The sequence below is a fragment of the Eptesicus fuscus genome, chromosome 1 (genome assembly GCF_027574615.1).
Source record: "Eptesicus fuscus isolate TK198812 chromosome 1, DD_ASM_mEF_20220401, whole genome shotgun sequence".
Lineage (NCBI taxonomy): Eukaryota > Metazoa > Chordata > Mammalia > Chiroptera > Vespertilionidae > Eptesicus > Eptesicus fuscus.
Window position 1 is genome coordinate 37,066,081 of NC_072473.1, and position 16,412 is coordinate 37,082,492.

A 16,412-nucleotide genomic window follows, 5' to 3' on the forward strand; every position below is an offset into this window, starting at 1 on the left:
CTCCTTTGGAGATTAAAGAGTAAGTGTAATCAAATAGAAATATAAGGATCACTATTACCTTCCATAAACTGCAGAACCCCAGGTTTTGATCATTTTGATCATGCAGGGTAATGTCAAAATGAAACCAGGAGACTTTAGTGAAGAAAAAAAAAAAGGAGTGGAAGAAATATAAGAATTGGAGTATTAGAATCCCCAGTAAAGACTTAGTTTTTTTCAAAGTGCAATCTAATGGAGAAAATCCAAATTTATTTTGTACTATCTAATGGATTTTTCCCTAAATTCATTATTATTGAAAATATCAAACATATATAAAGATTGAAATAATTATATAGTTAATCTTATTTATCTAAAACTCAATTTAATTATCATGAACTTATACCAATTTTGATTCATCTATATGCCTATACCAATATATTTTAAAGAAAATGCTATCTTCAAATAGTTCACTACATATCTTAAAAGAATCAAGATATTTCTTTTTTAACATATTTTTATTGATTTCAGAGAGGAAAGAAGAGAGAGAGAGAGAGAGAGAGAGAGAGAGAGAGAGAGATCAACAATGAGAATCATTGAGAATCATCTCATTGATTCTCATTGAGAATCATTGAAAATCAACAATGAGAATCATCTCCTGAATGCCCCCTACTGGGGATCGAGCTTGCAACCTGGGCATGTGCCCTTGACTGGAATCGAACCCAGGGTCCTTAAGTCCTCAGGCCAATGCTCTATCCACTGAGCCAAACCAGCTAGGGCAATATTTCTTTTTAAATACAATACCTTTATATAACTAAAAATACTTAGAATTATTTTATTCAAATACTGTGTTTATAATTCTTTGATTGTCCCAAAGTTGTGGTAAAATATACATAATATAAAAGTTACCATTTTAATCATTTTAAGTGTTCAATTCAGTATCCTTAACAATTATTCACCATGTTTTGACACCATCACAACTATCCATTTCAAGAACATTTTCATCATCCCAAACAAAAAATCTGTAGCAATTAAACAATAACCCCTCATTCCTCTCTTGCCCCAGCCCCTGGTAACCACTATTATACTTTCTAGATCTATGAATTTATCTATTCTAGGTATGTCACATAAATAGTATTTTACATATGGCTTATTTCAATTAGTATACTTTTTTCAAGGTTCACCCATATTGTAGCATGTATCAAAATTTCATTATATATATACAATGCATGTGTTATCTGATTATCTGTCGATTAGAAATATAGTCAGGTCCTGGGTGCCTGTGGCTGGCCAGAGGGAGGGGAGCCTGGGTCCCGGGTGCCTGCAACCAGCCGGAGGAGGGAATCCTGGGTCTTGGGTGTGGGGCGAGGCAGAGGCGGTTAGGAGCAATCAGGCCAGCAGGGGAGCAGTTAGGGGCAATCAGGCCAGTAGGAGGGCAGTTAGGGGTGATCAGGCAGACAGGCAGAGGTGGTTAGGGGTGATTAGGCAGGCAGCAGAGGGGTTAGGGGTGATCAGGCAGGCAGGCAGGCGAGGGGTTAAGAGCTGGTGGTCCCAGATTACGAGAGGCAGTCAGACATCCTCTGAGGGGTCACGGATTGGAGAGGGTGCAGGCCGGGTTGAGGGACACCCACAACCCCGTGCACAAATTTCATGCACTGGGCCTCTAGTCTTATCTAATAAAGAGGGAATATGCTACTTGACCTTCACACTGTCACAAAGATGGCGGCGCCCATAGCCACAAGATGGCGGCGCCCAGTCCCCTGATCCCCGCCAGAGTCCCTCAGTCCTTTCAGCCCTGCTGAGGGGGTGGCAGGTGCATGGTGTGGCCGGACCTGCCCTCAGTCCCCCAACCATCCAGGGCCGGCCCGAGGCTCAGGTAACCAGGGCCAGCTGAGGCTTGTGCTGCTGGCAGTGGCAACAGCAGAGATGTGATGGGGGCACTGCCTTCCCCTGATTGCCGCGTACCCTACTGCCCCTGAGGGCTCTCAGACTATGAGAGGGGGCAGGCCGGGCTGAGGGACCCCCCCTCCAGTGCATGAATTTTCATGCACCGGGCCTCTAGTCTATAATAATAAAAGCATAATATGCTAATTAGACCAGACAGCTGAATGACCTTCTGGACGACATTCCGGACAAAGCCGTGGCTGCAAGGGCCAAGCCCCTTGGACAAATTTCGTGCATCGGGCTTCTAGCTAACATATATTTGACCCCCTTTACCTGAAAACAAGTAAAGTATCCTTCAATAGATGATTAGATTAAAAAAAAAAAGTGGTACATATATACGATGGAGTGCTATTCAGCCAAAAAAGATGAAATACTGCTATTTGCAAGAACATGGATGGATCTTGAAATACAATACTAAGTGAAATATGTCCAATGGAAAAAGTTAAGAATCATATGGTTTCACTTATATGTGGGTTGTATTGCTAAAAACTACAAATGAACAAGCAAGAGAAACAAAAACTCAGAGACACAGACCACAGTAAGGAGGTTACTTGTTATTGCTGCCATTGTTTAGTTGTAGCAGTTCTTTACATGTTCTGAATTTAATGCATATATATAACTTTAAAGTGTTTACTTCTATTCCACAAGTTTCCTTTTAACTCTTTTGATATAGTTTTTTAATGCGCAATAGTTTTTAATATGAAGTCCAATCTATCTTTTCTTTGGTTGCCTGTGCATTTGGTAGAATATCCAAGAAAAAATTGCCAAATCTAATGTAAAGAATATTTCAGCTATGTTATTTTCTAAGAGTTTTATAGTTTGGTATCTAATATTTAGGTCTTTGATCTATTTTGATATTATTTTTGCAAAATAAAGGGCTGGCCCCCACACTCACATGTTGTGGCTGAGAATTCAAAGGGATATCTTGGTTGGAAAACTGCCCCCTGAGTAGTATGGGGTCTCAACCCAATTCTGAGATCCCCCACCCAGAACACCATGGCCAGGAAGAGGAGCCTGAACAGCATCTGCCAGTGAAAATAAGCAGGGAATCTGTCCACCTGGAAGAAAAGTGTGTCTATTGGAAACTCAGGTGCTTCCTTATTAGGTCAAAACACAGGATTTTGATCTCAGACACTCACCCAGGGCTCTGGTAGAGGAAAAGCAACTCAGAGAATACAGGAGTTATAAAGAGAAAATATGGAGGGTCAGCCACCAAGGTCCCTGTACTGAGTCCCTATCCTATACTGTCCATTGACACCTTCTTCCCAGAATCAAGCACTCCTATTCTTACAGTATCAGACTGGGGAGTGCACTAACTGGGTCCTACATCTACTGGTGATACCACTATTCGAAGCTCAAGTCCTGCAGAAAGGTCTGTTGGCTGCATCCAGCAGGGACCACTGGGATGCTTCTTTGTTGGGTAAGCACTTGGTAGACACTCAGACAGTCTTTGAGTTGTGTATCTTTGGAATGAGGGCCATCCTTGTCCCACTATTGCATGCAGCTGGCATCCGACCCTCACACACTGGGTGATTCTCTTAGCTTATCCTTTTGACTCCTGGCTCACAGTGACCCCCACCTTGCTAAGCTCAGTTCCACAGGGAAAAAGCAATGTTACACAGAGCTGAGAACATTGCAACATGTCTCTGTCAGAGGCTTTTGTCCAGAACTCGGACAGGCATTGGATTCTGTGGTGGTGGCATGAATGGAGGGGATGTTCTTGCTCCTTAGTAGGCTTGGATAGTCCCACCACCATAGGAAAAACTCTTTTGACCTGTCCTTTCCAGTGCTGGTAGCTCTGCCTTGCTGAGCTTGTTCTTGCAGTGGGGACAGCTGGCTGCACCCAGTCTGAAACCAAATGAAAGAACAAGAAAATTCCCCAGAAAATAGAATTAAATGAACGGGAAGCAACCAAGATAACAGATACAAGGTTTAAAGCAAGTTATAAGGGTGATCAAGGAACTTAGGGGAAGAACAGGAGATCTTGTGGGAATTTAAACAAAGAGATAGTAGGCATTAAAAGGACATTGAAAATATAGGCAAGAAAAAAATGAAAAATACAGAAATGAAAAATACATTATGAGGAATATAATGAACAACACAAACTGATGAACAAAAACAGATCCAGAGACAGAGAAGCATCGATCAGAACATCAAACCTCAGAGGGAAGGAAGGGGAGTGTGAGGGTAAGGGGGAGAGATCAATCAAAGGACTTGTATGCATGCATATAAGCTTAACCAATGGACCCAGACAACAGGCGGGGGGGTGAAGGCATGTGTGGGGGGGTGGGAGGGGTAATGGGGGGATAAGGACACATATGTAATACCTTAATCAATAAAGAAAAAAAATAAACAAAAAAAAATACATTATCTGAAATGAAGAATACACTAGAAGGAATCAACAGTAGGTTGGATGAAGCAGAAAATCAAGTCAGTAATTTTGAGGATGAGATGACAAAAGGGAGCTCCCACAAGGCTGATAGCTGATTTCTTAACAGGAACACTTCAGGCCAGAAGTGTTTGGCATGACATATTCAAAGTGATGAAAAGTAAAGATCTACAACTAAAATAACTCTATTCAGAAAATCTATCATTTAAATTTGAAAGCTAATTATGTTACAGAAAACCGGAGAAGAACCAAACAACACTTAGAGAGATGGAGTTACATTTATTACGTGCAGGTCCAGAGGAAAATGTCTCTCAAATTCTGGGCCCCAAAGTGGAGGAAATTTCCTGATTTATATGTTTTTACCTTCTTTGTCTCCCAAATATGAGGTGTTTCTGCCCCCTTTTGCAAGTTCTTAAAGAGCTCCTATGTGCTAGGGCCTTGAGACCTCAACCAAAGGCTTGGCCTGGTGTCAGCACTGATAACTTCATCCAGGGAAGGTTTAATGGCCTCTCTGAAGTGGGAGTAGTCTTATTTTCCTTATTATTTAAGCAAGCAAGCAAGCATTTACAGAAGCCAAATAGCAGGGTTAAAATTTCAAACAGCAGTTTTTATATAAAATGGATGCTTCAATTAAAGTGCTTCCCATTTCTAAAGTAAAAATTTTCTAGATGTAATTTACTTACAGGATATTTTCCCTTACATGATATTCTTCCACTATCACCCCTTTTTTAAAAATTTAAATATTAGGAGGCTTTTGGGAATTTTATAATGTAGTCTTGATAGCTTTTACATTTTAATTTTTTACACTAAACTATGACTGCTTTAGGTTCATTACTTGTTATGCAATTTTACCCTGAGATGAATTGCCAATCAAAATTTTTGTTAACACTTTAAGAACAGCTTTTGGTACAGTACATTCAGTTTTTCTAGAATATTCGCTTGTTTCATTTAGCCAATTTAAATTACTCTGAAAACTTGACTACTATTCTACTGTCAAACTCAACACTCTAACAACAATCTTATTTTACCCTGTGTATATTAGTGGAAAGAATTATTTGCCTTCTTGAGTAGGCCCTGAGCATTCCTGGTTCTAGGCTGGATTTGGACATCAAAAACCCACTTTCCCATGCTGCTCTTTGGTCCCTTGAGTGTGGCTCTTCCACAAAATACCATGGCCTGGGTGAGTCTATTTTGAGGAAGTGGCGTTAGAAGAAGTTTAAGTTTAAAAAAATTGGCTCTCAAAAGAAATTTCAATCGTTGTACTGTTGATATTTGGCTCTGTTGACTAATGAATTTGCCGACCACTGACCTAGGTGAAATGGACCAACTCCTTAAGTTCATAATTTTCCTTAAATCACAGAAGGATAAATAGTCTAAATAAACCTGTAACTAATAAAGAAATTTGAATCAATGATCAATAATTCTCCAAACTTGAAAGTGCCAGCTTCAGATAGGTTCACTGTTTAATTCTACCAAACATTTAGGAAGAAATTATAGCAATTCTTTACAATCTCTTTCAGAGGCTACAGCTGAGGAAATACTTCCTAAATCATTCTGAAGCCAGCATTACTCTAATATTACAACCAGGCAAAGCATTAAAGAAAAAAAAATTGTGGACCAATATCTTTCATAAGTATAGGTATGGAATTCTTCAACAAAACTTTAGCAAACTGAGTCCAACAATGTATAAAAATAATTATACATTACAAAAGAATGGGATTCATCTCAAGTATGCACTAAAAACCAGTTAATGTAATCCATCACACCAACAAGCTAAAAATAAAAAATCACATGCTGTTATCAATAGAAGCAGGATAGGCTTTTTGCAAAATTCAACATTTATTTTTGATAAAAATCTCAGTAATCTAAGAATCATTAATGATAAAAACTTCTTCAACTTGGTAAATAATACCTGCCAAAAACTTATAGCTAACAACATATACAGTACTAGGCAAAGATGTCCACTCTCATTAATGATTTTCAACATTTTATTGGGAGTTCTATATAATGCAATAGACACAAAAATAAAATAAAAGGTATATAAATTGGGGAAAAGGAAATAAAGATATATTTTTCCATTAATTTTATAGGAGAGACAGAGAGAGAGAAAAATTGATATGATAAAGATATATTGATTGGTTGCCTCCTGCACACACCTGGGGATCAAGCCTGCAACTGAGATATGTGCCCTTGACTAGAATTAAACCTGAGACCCTTCAATCACTGAGATAATCGATCAGGGCAAGGTGAGATTTTATTAAAAATAAAACTAAATTCCTATGTTTATCAAACTCATTTAGCTTTTGCCCAGCCAAGACTTCATATTTTGGTTTTATTCCCTTTTACCTGGCTGGCGCATTTATTGGTTCCCATCTGCAAACGAATGACACTTTGGCCATCTTTTAATTTTCCTTCATCAAAACACGGTGTTTGTTTTCTGCACACTTCACTCCAATGTCGATGGTGATATGGAATCCTTTTGTTTTAGCCAGACTTGTCAGAATCACCAGCATCATTTGAACTTGAGTCATGTTTGCATTCTCAAAAAGAATATTTGCTTCGAATATGTCATGGGGCTTCATATCATAAGCCTGAATAGCTTTAATGAAGTTGTCAAAATTCTCCCACAAAGCCAGTTTAATGAGGACTCATTGACTTTCCCTGAGTCTGTAGCTTGTTTATGAGTTTGCAGAGGATTATGCCTGTCACCTCTTATATGCAATTGCAGAAATCTTCCTCTGCTTGATGGTCATACTTGGAAGCAATCTTGTTCTTAACCTCTGCAAGCAGAGAGCCCATAGGAAGGGCCCTTGTTGAAGTGGGTCATGGTAGTTGGGTGCACAAAGAGGCTGTGCTCTGCTCCCAGTCTCACACTTGGCTTTGAACTCCTGGCCTGGAACTGACCTCATCGCAGGTGCTTGGAGTTGGCAGATACTCAGGGTTGCAATTTTTAATTTAAATATTTATTGTAGGCTCTCCTTGCCACATCCACTGCAAGGATGAAGACCTTTCTCAGCAATCAGACTGTTGCCATCCCAGAAAATGTGAACATCACTCTGAAGGGATACACAGTTATTGTGAAGGGCCCAGAAGCACCCTGCGGAGGGACTTCAACCACATCAATGTAGAACTCAGTCTCCTTAGAAAGAAAAAGAAGAGGCTTCAGGATGACAGATGACGGGAAATAGAAAGGAACTGGCCATGGTTCACACTATCTGCAGTTATGATCAAGGGTGTTACACTCGGCCTCTGATACAAGATGAAATCTGAATAAGCTCACTTCCCCCATCAATGTTGTTATTCAGGAGAATGGTTCTCTTGTTGAAATCAGAAATTTCTTGAGTGAAAAATACATCTGCAGGGTTTGGATGGGATCATGCATTGCTTGTTCATTATCTAAAGCCCAGGAAGATGAGCAGATTCTTGAATGAAACAGCATTGAATTTTAACAAAATTCAGCTTTTTTGATTCAGCAAGTCACAGCAGTTAAAAACAAGGATATCAGAAAAATTTTGGATGGTATCTAATGCTTTTGAAAAAGGAAGAGTTCAGCAGGCTGATGAATAAGATCTAAGTTGTCCAGCTATAGAAACAGCAAGATGCCAAATGATACCTCAGACTTATCTGCAACATTTTAAAGATGCAATAAAAGTCATGTATTGAAAATATAAATATTTATTTTAGGCATTTAAAATTATTTTTATTGATTGATTTGAAAGAGAGAGAAAGAGAGAGAGAGAGAGAGAGAGAGAGAGAGAGAGAGAGAGAGAGAGAGAGAGAGAATATCTTTGATTTGTTGTTCTACTCATACATGCATTCATTGGCTGATTCTTGTATGTGCCCTGACCAGGATCAAACTCACAACTTTGGCATATGGGGACAATGCTCTAATCAACTTAGCTACCTAGCCATGGCTATTTAGGTTATTTTTAATCTCTGTCTTCTATCAATAGACTATAGGTCCATAAGAGTCAGACTCATAGTTTGTTCACTACTATATTATTACTACTCAGAACATTACCTGGCTCATGGTAAGTGTTCAAAAACTCTACCCAATAACAAATGTAAGCATGACTGAATAAATGAATGAAAGCTATTTCAGTGTAATGAAAAATGTTTTTTAGATGTTAATCTATTCAACATGTTAATAGTGCCCTAGTTTGTTTGTTTGTTTTAATATATTTTTACTAGGGGCCCAGTGCATGAATTCATGTACCTTGAAAGGAACTGTGGGCCTCAGGCTGAGGCAGGCACAGGGGTGGGTCTTGGCCCATCCTCTGTGCCCCCACCTGGCCCTTCCCACTACGACCCCAGGTCCCCTGATTACAGGCAGCCCAGCTCCCACCACCACTCCCATGCGTTGAGGGCCCTGCTCACACTCACTAATGGTGAAGAGTAATTGGGGCCGGAGGGTGTGAGCTGAGACTGTTGCCCCAATCACCCCTCAGGAGCAGGGGGAGGTGGAGAAGCCCTGAGTGGCAATCGGGGCCGGCGCCTGGCACCAGCAACAAGTTCGAATGGTATCTCTAGTGCCAGCAGCAGGTGCGAGCTGCAGGTGGGACAGTGGCACGCAGCAGCAAAGAATTTTCAGTAACCACCAGAGGCTCGCCCCAATGACAGTGACCGGTGCCCCACCTTTGTCTGGTGCCCCCACTCACCTGCTCTACCATCCCACCAAGGCTGATGCCTGCCATGTTCCACTCCCTGCCGCCTGCTACAGATGCCCGCCATGCTCAGCACGTGCCCCCTGGTGGTCAGCACACGTCATAGTGACCAGTTGTTCTGTTGTTCAGTTGTTCCACTGTTCAGTCTATTTGCATGTTAGGGTTCTTGATTTCAGAGAGGAAGGGAGAGGGAAACAGAAACATCAATGATGAGAATCATTGATTGGTTGCCTCCTGCACGCGCCCCCCCCGCTCCCCCACTGGAGATGGAGCCTGCAACCTGGGCATGTGCCTTGACTGGGAATCGAACCAGTGACCTCCTGGTTCATAGGTCAATGCTCAACCACTGAGCAATGCCAGCTGGGCTAGGCTTTTTTTTTAATATCTAAGGAAATGTCACCCCCCACAAATTAGTAAACTGGTAATTTCTAGTTTCTTGGATTATTTTTCATTTTTCCCTGCTATAATTGAGAAACCTTGGGAAAGAATATCAGGATGAGCTGGGCATGAGGCTTGATCACTAAACTTTGAAAGATCATTTGACATGAAGTAATGAAGAGAGTTGCTAAAGAGAACATAAAGGAAATGATGCAGATCATTTAGAAACAAGGAACAGGGCATCAGTACAGATGGTTGTAAGGCAAACATGTCACAGAGCAGAAAGGAGGTAAGGTGCATGGCACTGAGGCAGTATTTCCACAGGCTCAGGCTAAACAAAATAACTATTCAAGGGAGGGAATGAGATACCTTCAAAATAGATCACCTGGGCCCGAATTCTCTAACATATAAATGCCAATCATACAAACATAAGGCATCAGTGATCAATTTACAATAAAATTTTCTCAGATGTATGCCTTCTCAAATAGCAAAATATTCCACCTGTTGTCAGTCTTTAATTTGTATAAAAGTTCAGTGTCTCTGAACACTGTTTGTACTATTTTAATAGCAAAGGTCAAGATCAGAGCCTGGATACTAAAGATAAAATTTCCACAAATATGGCAGATGTATGGCAAGGACCTACTCAGTTTCATCCTGCATTTGAATTAATTGTAAAATAACAATTTAGCATTAATTTTCAATTTTCTACTTTGCATTCTCCTTTTGAAGCTATCCTGACAATTCCATTTCATCTTGCCAAACAAACTGGTGAAAAATTCTGTTGGCTCCAGTGCAAAATTCAACCAGGAGGTGGCTCTTTCAGCAAATACAAATGCCTTTCAAGAAATGAATCACTCCTCTCCTATAGTCTTTAATGTTTGCTTTTGAAACATGAATTTTAGGGGTAAGATAGGACAGGTTTAGGAAATATTAGAAATTTTGGAAATTATGGGGACTATGAAGGACACAGGGCTGCAGAGCAGAAGAAGGTGTATTTCCATAGAATGGGGGGAGCTGGAAAGCTGAAACAGGTACATTTCCATAGAATGAGGAAGCTGGGAACAGCAAAAGGTCTATATTTACAGAATAAAGAGAAGGAAGCCCTTCATTCAGAGGGAGAAGAAAGCCCAAAGGGAATAGGAAAACAATAAGGAAGGAGGGGGGGGGGTGGGGGGGAAACCGCACATGTCCCATGTGAGGTTCAACCTTTGAGCCCAGGAGTTACTAAAGTAACCAGTCTAAGGGAATAGTGACCAATCAGAGGGGATATCAAGGCATCAGGATCTGCAGCCTTTCCGTGGATTCATTTTTCGATTCCGGCGGACAAAGAATCCGGGTTCCAGTCCAAAAATTCCGTATGATTTCTATAATAAAGAATATTTTAAAGTAATGTGTTGGGGAAAGGCTATGTAACAGAAAATTAAACCATTATGAATAATCTATAGATTTTAATGATTCATGGTCATGAACATGACCAAGAATTTCCTATAAAAGATGTCTTTACACCAATGAAAAAGAGTGTGCCTGTCTATGATACTATACACTATCATGTGCTAAAATGGGGGCTTTTGCTTTTAAGAGAAATGTGATAAATCATAATTGTGGAGACTATTATTATTTGCACTATATTTCATCTGTTCATTCCTTTAGCTTTATTTAGCAAAACAAACAAATATACAGTAGGGTATATATATGTTTGTGAATGTGGGGAGAGGAATTTGCAGGATACTTCTCAATACAGTTCAATTCTGCAAGAATTTATTTGAAAGGGCATTTTCAAAACAATTTGATAAACTGTATATTAAAACTATAATTTCCAAGGATAACAAATCAATTTTAAAAATAAATTTCTCTATTGTCACCTACTCTAAGATACATATATATAGAATATTGATGAATTATTAATAGGGGAGAAGAGCCAGGGGAAAAGGACCAGGGGAGGATCATGAAATGGATCAAGGTGAGAGCCATTGAGATTCTGGCTACATAAAAATATAATAAATTTTTCTGGAAGAGAAGTTACCTTTTAATACCTGCAAAGAAACACCATATGTAAGCTAATGTAACAAACAGAAGCCCCTTAAGAAAAAAGCATAAATAAATAAACACAAACTAATAAATAAGCAACTCCCCTAGTTATTTGGTAAAGTAAATATGCTAACAAGCAAAACACATTAAAAAGATGGAATTTAGAAGTGGGAGAGGATCATACTTTCCAAATCATTTTTGGAATTATTTTTCTGTGATTTTTTTCTGGTACATAAGAGAAGTGGATAGGAGAGTGACTAAGAATGGCTTCCACTCCATAAAATGCAATGTACTTCTCACCTTCAAGATAAATAGATAATTTGGCCTAAGCATATTAAGATTCAAACATATTGACACTATTTTTTATTTCTATTTGTATCTGGATTTCTATTTCTTCACCTTGAGTTTTTGTTTCAACATTCATACATTGTAAATTTTTATTTCTGTTTCTTGAGGCATACAGGGCAATTTGCCATGAAAGAAACTTAGCACTGAGTATTTGCAAACAATAATTGTTTTTATAAAGGCTTGCTCTCTGCCCTTGTAAGAAGTTTCTGGACAAACAATTGACATTTTGAAAATATTTTAAGAAAAATGTCTAGATATGGGAAAGTAAGGGTCATGGGGAGGACAGGGATTTAGAATACCTAGCTTGTGCAGACAGTGTATGATAGAGCTAAACTAGATTGATTCCATGAAGCCCTTTCTGTTACTTTTATAATGTTTCTTTACCGGCCATTCTACAACTCTCCCTGCTGCCCTTCCCTATAAACCGCGAGAATATAACAGTTGTATAAACCTGCCAATAGGAATGTAGAGAAGTGGACTCAGTCCAAATTAGGCAAGCTGCACAGTACCCCCGTGTAACCAGACCCCTGACCCTGCCCCCTGACCAATCAACGGGGCCATGAACGTTCCCCCCGCCCACTGCTTTGGACCCCCTTTTAAGCCTTTGTTCTCCCAAAGCGCGCGCTCTCTCCCACCACAGCTGCGGTGATTGTTGGAGATGGGAGCTCGTGCTAGCATGAATAAAAGTTCTCTTGCTTTTGCATTGGGCTCGGCTCCTTCCTGCTGGGTTTTTGGGGATCCTGAACACTGGGCATAACAGTGTAAACACGTTGAAATGTATAAAGATAAATGAAGCCAGGTGCATGAAAGAAAGACTGATGTCAGATCTGAGTTAGAGTTGAGTTACTAACTAAGGAGCCTGGTTTAGATTTGAGTTGGTATGAGGGCATAAAGCCAAAATACAAAGTCTTGGCTGGGAAAAAGCTAAATGAGTTTGATGAACTTAGGAATTGAGTTATATTTTTTATAAAAACTCACCTTAATGTTTTAAATGCAAAACTGCAATTTCAGTTTTAAAAGAGGCTTTTCACTTAAAAATGCTATGCACTTGAAAGAATAAATGCTTTCTAAAGCAAAAGTGAAAGTGGGAAGTGGGAGAAAGAGAGAAAAAAACTGATGTCCAAACAGAATATGCTGTTTAGAAATAGGATTATACTCACATTCAGGACATTTGTATTTTAACTGTGTTCATAATTTATTTTTTCTTAACTAAATATTTTAATTGTTTTAAGTTTTCATTCCCAATATAGTAAAATATCAATAGACATACCTGCCATTCACAGACGCCCTTTCCCATTTTCAAAGTGTTTTTTTAATCTTTATTGTGGAAAGTATTACATATGTCTTCTTTTCCCCCCATTGACCTCTTCTAGCCCACCTACAACCCCCACCACAGGCCTTCACCACCTTATTGTCTGTGTCCATGGGTTATGCATATATGCATACAAGTTCTTTGGTTGAACTCTTCCCATCCACACACCCTCCCCTGCTTTTCCTCTGAGGTTGCAAGTCTGTTCCATGCTTCTGTGTCTCTGGATCTATTTTGTTCATCAGTTTATTTTGTTCATGAAATTCCACATATGAATGAAATCCTGTGATACTTATCTTTCTCTGACTGGCTTACTTCACTTAGCATGATACTCTCCAGCTCCATCCATGCTATTGCAAATGGTAAGAGTTCTTTTTTTAACAGCAGCATAGTATTCCATTGTGTAAATGTACCACAGCTTTTTTATCCACTCATCTGCTGATGGGCACTTGGGCTGTTTCCAAATTTTAACTATTGTAAATTGTGCAGCTTTGAACATAGGGATACATTTATTCTTTCTGATTGGTGTTTCCGATTTCTTAGAATATATTCCTAGAAGGGGGATCACTGGGTCAAATGGGAGTTCCATTTTTTATTTTTTGAGGAAAATCCATACTGTTCTCCACAGAGGCGGCACAAGTCTGCATTCCCACCAGGAGTGTCTGAGGGATTTATTTTCTTCACATCCTCCCCAACACTTGTTTGTTGATTTGTTGATGATAGCCATTCTGACAGGTGTGAGGTAGTACCTCATTGTTGTTTTGATTTGCATCTCTTGGATGATGAGTCACTTTGAGCATGTTTTCATATGCCTCTTAGCCTTCTGTATGTCCACTTTGGAGAAGTGTCTATTTAGGTCCTTTGCCCATTGTTTAATTGGATTGTTTGTCTTCCTTTTGTTAAGTTTTATGAGCTCCTTAAGTATTTTGGATGTATCATTGGCAAATATGTTCTCCCATAAAGTGGGCTCTATTGTTATTTTGTTGATGGTTTCTTTTGCTGTGCAGAAGCTTTTTATTCTGATGTAATCCCATTTGTTTATTTCCTCCTTAATTTCCATTGTCCTAGGAGATTTTTCAGTAAACATATTTCTATGAGAGATGTCTGAGATTTTGCTGCCTATGGTTTCTTCTAAGATTTTTATGGTTTCATGTCTTACATTGAAGTCTTTTACCCATTTTGAGTTTATTCTTATGTATGGTATAAGTTGATGGTCTAGTTTTATTTTATTTTTTTATGTATCTGTCCAATTTTCCCAACACCATTTATTGAATAGACTGTCATTGCTCCAATGTATTCTCTTGCCTTCTTTGTCAAATATTAATTGAGCATAATGGCATGGGTCAATTTCTGGGTCCTCTGTTCTGTTCCATTGATCGATATGCCTGTTCTTGTGCCAGTATCAGGCTGTTTTGAGTACAACTGGAGTACAGGCTGTTTTGTAGTATAACTGGATATCTGATATTGTGCTTCTTCCAACTTTGTTCCTCTTTATCAAGATTTCTGCAGCTATTCAGGGTCTCTTTGGATTCCATATAAAATTTTGGAGGGTTTGTTCTAGGTTTGTGAAATATGCCATTGGTATTTTAATGGGGATTGCATTGAATCTATAGATTACTTTGGGTAGTATGGACATTTTAATGATGTTGATTCTATCAATCCATGAACATGGTATATTCTTCCACTTATGTTTATATCTTCCTCTATCTCTTTTTTCATGTCCTATAGTTTTCTGAGTACAAGTCTTTTACCTCTTTGGTTAACTTTATTCCTAAGCATCTTAATTTTTTTGTTGCAATGGTAAATGGGATTTTTTTTTTTTTTTGGTGTGTATGTGTGTTTTTTTTTTGTTTGTTTGTTTGTTTTGTTTCTATTTATAAGAGTTCATTATTAGTGTATCAAAATGCCATAGATTTATGGTTGTTAATTTTGTATCCTGCTACCTGTCGAACTGCATTTGCAATCTTAACTTGCTACTGTTTGCAAGTTCTATCCCTCTCTGGACTTTAGTTTCTTCATCTTATTATTTAAGATGGTTATAATAAATGGCTTTCCAAGTCCTTTATAATTCTGCATTTCTGACCACTAGGATTTTTTTTTTTACGTATATATTCCAAACTGCTTGGTCACTAGGATTTCCAGTTAAACCTGGTGTGCCTGCCCTAGTTGGCTATTGTACTGTCTCTTTCATGGGCCCCTGAGAGTTATGCAGCAGTTAGGAGATATGGTCAGTGTTTAATTTCTCCCTTCTGTCTGTAGAGATTGAGGCTTTGCCCATCTGAATCCATCCATATCAATATTTTTTCCTTGTGGGGATGTTCTTTCTCATATTTCAATTCCTCTGTTAAACTCTCATAATTGGGAATGCAAATAGAAGTATGCCAGTAAGTTTAAGAAGAAAAATTTATGTGACAATCTATTAATCCTCAAGTAATAGCTCTTCTTTCAAAGGAAAGTTTAATGTGGACCTCATCTCCATGAAATATACAGAAAATAATTTACCTTTCAGATAGTGAAATATTCTTGTAACCAGATCAGTCTCATTTTTGCCACAGCTTTGTTCTATGACCTCAAAGAGAAGCCAGCATTTCTCTGTAAGGGAAGTTCTTTTCTATGTACTCTATGGATACAAAGCAGGTGTAGAACTGAACCCATTTGCCACAAGTGACATACAAATAATTTTTGGAGATTTATGGACCAATATTTTTATACTAATTAATTAATATTTATAATAGATTACCATTTATTTTTGCAATTACCATATTTTTATGTCAGATATGACTTGCTTTCCAATCATATATTAATGTAACATTTCTTCTTAAATAAGAAATAAAGGCAGTTAAATAACTGTACATAAAATTAAATTTAAATAGATTAAAGAAATGTACATACTATTTTATATATTAAATGGGGAAAAGCAGGTATGGAAAAATCATATGGTAGGTAAAAGAATGATTGAAATTTGGGAAGCCCAGGACCAGATAACCTCAAAATTTCTGTCAGCCCTTAGATTCTATGATTTCATCAATGTTAACTAAAAGAATAATTAAATTATGAAATTATTTTCTCTCTCTCTTTATTCTCCTCTTTCCAGTCAGTGCCAAGTGTTTTAGTAATTTAGTGTCTGCTGAATGCTCATTTGCTTCAAAAGCATCAGCATTGCCTTGATCATCTTCACCAAGAGCAGCTTGCCTACTAGATGAAAGTTTGTCTTACCATATGTCGACATTGTTCTTCTCAGATATTACTTTAAGTCTATAAACACATATGCTTTTTTAAAAGGTATCAAACAGTGAGAGATAAACAATAGACTCTTTTTGTAGAATATATTTTTATTGGTTTCTGAGAGGAAAGAAGAGGGAGAGAGAGATAAAAACAT

At 38.4% G+C, this 16,412-nt stretch overlaps 1 pseudogene; it reads right to left on the reverse strand.

The window, feature by feature from the left end:
- Nucleotides 1-6,625: 6,625 nt before the first annotated feature.
- On the reverse strand, nucleotides 6,626-7,133 carry LOC114227713 (calponin-3-like; annotated as a pseudogene).
- Between the last annotated feature and the right edge of the window lie 9,279 nt (nucleotides 7,134-16,412).